Here is a 6,502-nt window from a genome sequence, read left to right as displayed (position 1 = left end):
AGTATAACTCTAAAAACAACACAATGGATTCAGGATTAATTTTCTTCCCATTCAAACATCCTGCTTTTTAAACTCCTACTTAAAAATGTGTTACAGCAATTCCGTGGATAAATTTAACATATGACAGTGATGGTGATTTAAAAATGCTGACTTCATTTTATGAAAAGTGAATTTCTATTCTTGTGATGACTACAGTTGGTCTATAAATTGTGTAAGAAAAGCCTCCTTGTTAAGCGTTCATGATTGATACCAACGTGTTGACATGTCTTCAGGGACTGTTTCTGTAACACGTGAATAAAAATACTTTTTTTTCTGTCGTTTGCCAAGAGATTAAAGTATCACCCTTTTACAGTGGTGTCAAAGTGAAGTGAATTTTGGTGTTATTATTATGACTCTAACTACCATTTTGATTCATCACAACTTTGTGTTAATCAGCCAGAACTTAAAATACACAGTCCTTAAGTTGCACCTTCTTCATACTGATTAATGTCAGGACAAAGTGTCCTTTAGTAAACTGTAAATAAGTTTGAAGAGATGAATGACATTAGATAGAGACGTGCTATATTGGAAAGTTAAATCTTTTTCATTTCACTAAAACAAATGTTATGATTGATTGATGTTTCAGGACACTGAAGCGAGCAAAACTCAAAACCTAACTGATTCAAAACCACCACCGGAAGGAGAGAGGAGGACAGAAAGAGGAGAGGAGAGAGGCAGGAGAGGCTTGAGGAGAGACATTGAAAGTATGGAGACACCAAGACAGGAGCAGGGGACAGAAGTAAGACAGGTAAGTATGGAGGAGACAAGGAGAGAAGAAATGAGACTAGAGCAAAAGGAGAAGGAGAAACCAGGACAGGAGCAGGGGACAAAAGACAGACAGGTGAGTGTGGAAGGAGAGGAAAGGAAAGAGGGAGGAGAGGAGAGAGGCAGGAAGGGCTTGAGGAGAGAAATTGAAAGTATGGAGAGTCCACAACAGGAGCAGGGGACAAGAGAAAGACAGGTAAGTATGGGGAGACAAGGAGAGAAGAAATGAGACTAGAGCAAGAGGAGAAAGAGAAACCCAGCTGGGAGCAGAGGACAGAAGAAGGACCAGGAAGTATGGAGGACACGAGGAAATATGACTGGATACTGGAGGAAAAGGGGAAGGAGAGACCAATTCAGGAGCAAAGGACAGAAGTGTCAGGCAGGAAACAAATTCTGAACCCACGAGCAGAACACAGGGACTGGAATTCAGATCAGTGTTCAAAAAATGTTTATTGATAACAAAAAAACTATTGTTCAGCAAGTCCGGGATTGTTTAGTCCAAAAAAGAGTCCAGGGAGGGGAAAGTGAATGTCCAATGTGGGGGGTAAATCTGGTAATGTAGATGAATCCAGGGATGTAGAGAAGGGTATGGCAGGCTGGGGTTCCAGAGCAGGTTCTAAACAGAGAAGAACAGGATTGAGCTGGGGCATCAAAAAAGGCACAAAAGAATTATAGTAGTAATGCTGGAGCTAGACTAACTGTTAAGCAGAGACTAAGATCTGGCGGCTTGGTGGAGTCCGAGCCCAGTATTTAAAGGGGAGTGATTAGGATGCAGCTCAGGTGTTGCCCACTCCCACACACCTGACTCCACTCCTGAAAATTAAGCACACAGTCACACAGTCACACACTCAAGCACACCAGCAAACACACACACACACACACACACACACACACACACACACACACACACACACACACACACACACACACACACACACACACACACACACACACACACACACACAAGCACACAAGCACACACGCCCACACACAAGGTGGAAAAGGAAGCCTCCTGGCTACCTTGAAGTGGAGGGCATGATAAGAAGAAAGACAGGTAAGTATGGAAGGAGAGAAAAGGACAGAAAGAGGAGAGGAGAGAGGCAGGAGAGACTTTAAGAGAGACATTAGAAGTATGGAGAGACCAAGACAGGAGCAGGGGACAGAAGAAAGACAGGTAAGTATAGAGGAGACAAGGAGAGGAGCCAGGGGACAGAGATTAGAGCAAGAGGAGAAGGACAGACTGGGGATGGAGGAGACATTGAGACAGGATCAAAAGGACAGGCAGGAGGATGTAAAAAGACAGAGACAGGAACAAGAGAAAGGACTGACACAGGACAGGGAAGAGGAGGACAGACAGATGAAAGGAGTAGAGGATAGACAACTGAAACTGGAGGAGGAGGACAGAGAGAGACAGGAGATAAAGGAGACACTGATAGAGGAGCAAAAGAAGGGACTAACACAGGAGACAGACGAAAAACCAAAACAGGAGGAAGACAAAGGGCTTAGACAGGACAGGAAGGAAGAAAAAAGACAGGAGGAAGAGGAGAGACTTAGACAGGAGAAGATGGAGAGACGAAGAATGAGACAGGAGAGAAGACAAAGAAAGAAGGAGGAGAGGGAGGCAATGAGACTAGAGATGGAGAGACCAGTCAGTTTAGCAGGGATAAGATGGAGGGAGAAGAGACAAAGACGGGTGCAAGAAGAAAGAGAGGGACGAGAGACAGAGGAAAAATTGACACAGAAGCAAAAGAAAAGAATGAGACGGGAGGAAGAGGAGAGGCAAAGACAGGAAGAGGAGAGACAGAGACAGGAGGAAGAGGAGAAAGAAAGACAGGAGGAAGAGGAGAGACAGAGACAGGAAGAGGAGAGACAAAGACAGCAGAAAGAGGAGAGACAAATGATGGGAGGTGGAAGTAAAAAGACACATAAATGATGTAGAGTCAAAGGAGGAGAAGGGAACAAAAACTTTGACAGGAGAAGAAGGAGGAGCTGAGGAATGACAGAGATGAAGTAAAAGACAGGAGAAGAAGGAAAGAAAAACGAGGGAAAGAAAAGGAAGACCAAGGCAGGAGGAGGAAAAGACATCAAGTCAAGAGATGGAGACCAGTCAGTTTAGTGAGGATAAGAAGGAGGAATAAGAGACAGAGACGGGAGCAAGAAAAAAGAGAGACAAGAAAAGGAGGAAAAATTGAGACAGGTGCAAAAGGAAAGACAAAGACAGGAAGAAATGGAAAAACAGAGACAGGAGGAAGAGAAGACAGAGAAAACAGCAGGAGGAGCAACACTGACAACTTTTCATGGAGAAGATGAGTAGAAGGAATGAGAGAATACTGAGAGGGCATGTACATCTGAGGAAGACAAAAAACGCAGAAAGGAGCGAAAGGGGGCCTAAAAAAGGAGGAAGAGAAAAAAAAGAGGACAAAAAGAGGGAGGAGGGGGGAAGAAGACAGCATGAAATAAAGAGACAAAGACAAGTTTGTCAAAAAAACTTGACCCCCCCACCCAAAAAAAATAAATAAATGAATAAAAATACAAAAAAAACACAAAAAAACAAACAAACTAACAAAAAAACAAAAAACAAACAATAACTTCGCCATCGTGCCTTATTGGTCACTTTGCCGGTCCCAAGCCCGGATAAAGGAGGAGGGTTGTTTTTTTTGGTATATAAGAAAAAATTACACTTTTTCGTCTACACATCCAACAGGTTTCAACAACATTGTTTTTTCATCTTCTTAAAATCAGGTAAATTAGACGCATCTTGTCTGAGAGCAATGCTAAAAGAAAACTAGTCCATGCCTTGGTTTCTTCCAGGCTGGACAATTGCACTCTCTTTGAACCGGCCGTCCTTATGTCTATTCTGACTCTTCTGCCCTAATAAGTCTATTCAGACTCTTCTGTCCTAATAAGTCTATTCAGACTCTTCTGTCCTAATAAGTCTATTCAGACTCTTCTGTCCCAATAAGTCTATTCAGACTCTTCTGTCCTAATAAGTCTATTCAGACTTTTCTGTCCCAATAAGTCTATTCAGACTCTTCTGTCCCAATAAGTCTAGTCAGACTCTTCTGTCCCAATAAGTCTAGTCAGACTCTTCTGTCCTAATAAGTCTATTCAGACTCTTCTGTCCTAATAAGTCTATTCAGACTTTTCTGTCCCAATAAGTCTATTCAGACTCTTCTGTCCCAATAAGTCTAGTCAGACTCTTCTGTCCCAATAAGTCTAGTCAGACTCTTCTGTCCTAATAAGTCTATTCAGACTCTTCTGTCCCAATAAGTCTATTCAGACTCTTCTGTCCCAATAAGTCTATTCAGACTCTTCTGTCCCAAAAGGTCTAGTCAGACTCTTCTGTCCTAATAAGTCTATTCAGACTCTTCTGTCCCAATAAGTCTATTCAGACTCTTCTGTCCCAATAAGTCTATTCAGACTCTTCTGTCCCAATAAGTCTATTCAGACTCTTCTGTCCCGATAAGTCTATTCAGACTCTTCTGTCCTACTAAGTCTATTCAGACTCTTCTGTCCCAATAAGTCTATTCAGACTCTTCTGTCCCAATAAGTCTAGTCAGACTCTTCTGTCCTAATAAGTCTATTCAGACTCTTCTGTCCTAATAAGTCTATTCAGACTTTTCTGTCCTGATAAGTCTATTCAGACTCTTCTGTCCTAATAAGTCTATTCAGACTCTTCTGTCCCAATAAGTCTATTCAGACTCTTCTGTCCTAATAAGTCTATTCTGACTCTTCTGTCCCAATAAGTCTATTCAGACTCTTCTGTCCTAATAAGTCTATACAGACTCTTCTGCTGGTTCAGAATGCTGTAGCTCAGGTACTGACAGGGACCAGGAGGAGAGAGCACATATCTCCAGTGTCAGCGTCTCTACACTGGTTACCTTTAAGATCTAGAAAAGAGTTTAAAATTCTTCTTCTGACTTACAAAGCGCTTAATGGCATCAGGCCATCCTATTTTAAAGAGATCATTGTTCCGTATTATCCGTCCAGGTCACTGCATTGTCAGCACACAGGTCTGCTCGTCATACCTTGGGTCTTTAACATAAAAAGTAGTCTGGGAGGTGGAACCTTTAGTTATCAGGCTCCTCTTTTTTGGAACCACCTACCAGTTGAGGTCTGGGGGGCAGACACAGTCCCTACTCTTAGAGTTGACTTAGAACTTCCCTTTTTGATAAAGCTTTTAGTTAGAGCTGGATCAGGTCAGAACTAGCTCTTAGTTCTGCTGCTATAGTGACCGTCCAGGGGAAACTAACACACAGAGCTCCTGATACCCTCCTTCCTTTATCTGTTGGTTTAACTTCTAGTCTTAATGTCCTGTTATAGTTACTGACCATACACCTCTCTGGGAGGCTCTGAGTTTGTCTTGTAGGTTCCTCTGGATCAGTGATGTGGACGGCCTGCTGCTGTGGACCTGTCAGACTCCAGCTGCCACGGCTTTGGATTGTTCCTGTGGACTGCCTGCTGTCTTGGACCCACAAGTTTCACCTTAACCATCGCCACGGCGCCGAACTACCGGCTGTGTGTTCCTGTGTGTGTCTCTCTACTTCACTCCCACTCCCTCTCCCTTCACTTTATTGTCACCAGTCGTGTGGCATGGGGATTTTTTTAAGGAAACCACTTGAGACAAAGCCTCTAATCTGTATGTTTTTTAGGGAGTGGGGTACATAAAAAAACTATATTGCAGCTTGTATATGGCTATTTCATGTAATGGAATGATCTGTTCAGAGCGCCCAGAGAGCGCTTATTTTACTTACACATGCTTGTTATGTAACTGATACTATGAACACCGACACGCGCCCTTTCTCTCTCCCACCCTCAGTCACTCATTCACACACGAACATTGTCCTCTTGACTTAGCTTAAATATCTTTATTTACTTAACTGCCCACTCGAATGCACAATGTGATAACTTGCCAGATTTCATTCAGTGGATTGATGATGACGATACTATGATTTGATTGGTTTGAGGACAAAGACGGGGTGGCTTGTCTTGACACAGTCTTGGCCAATCACAGGTGAGCAGTGTCATGACCGCAGCCTTATCTGATTGGTTAGTCATTTTTGTGTTTTTTTTTTCACCAAGGGACACCAACTCGGCTTGGCCTCCTTGCAGACAACAGTTTGCAACGTCGTATTTTCACCACTCATTCGCCACATAACATTTAGGGGGGCGCTGTTTTACACATCGTAAAATGCTCAATAACTAGAGGAGAGAAATAAGGAAGAGATGACAGTGACAAAACACAGAAGAATAATTGAAAGTGTGTTGTTGGGCAGCCACGTTTAACTTTCTCTGTGAGAATTTATATGGACTTGAATAGTTAATAGCTAAATTAAATACTCTTATTTTGTGAGTTTCTGTCACAGAATTGAGGGAAATAAATATGCTGTTCAAAAACTCTCTTCTTTGGTCTGTTGGAATTCTCTTGGGAACCTCAAACTGGTAAACAAATTTGAGTATGAACCCAGTGACCTCTGCCCCAGACTTGGATTTGATGGCATAAGCCTGTGTCCATCTTGTGCAATAATCAATCATAACACAAATGCATTGGTTCCCATGGTCTGTTTGCACTAGCTTGCCAATCAGGTCCATACCAACCAGTTCAAATGTTTTTGGTCTATTAAAAAGAAGAAAAAAGCATTTAATTTAGGGCAGACAATTAGTAAAATCAAATTTAAAACATATAACCAACATCTAC

The sequence above is a fragment of the Halichoeres trimaculatus genome, unplaced genomic scaffold, assembly GCF_033239565.1.
Source record: "Halichoeres trimaculatus isolate MK-OKI-2021-1 unplaced genomic scaffold, fHalTri1.1 fHalTri1_scaffold_12, whole genome shotgun sequence".
Taxonomy (NCBI): Eukaryota; Metazoa; Chordata; class Actinopteri; order Labriformes; family Labridae; genus Halichoeres; species Halichoeres trimaculatus.
This window is presented reverse-complemented; position numbering follows the sequence as displayed.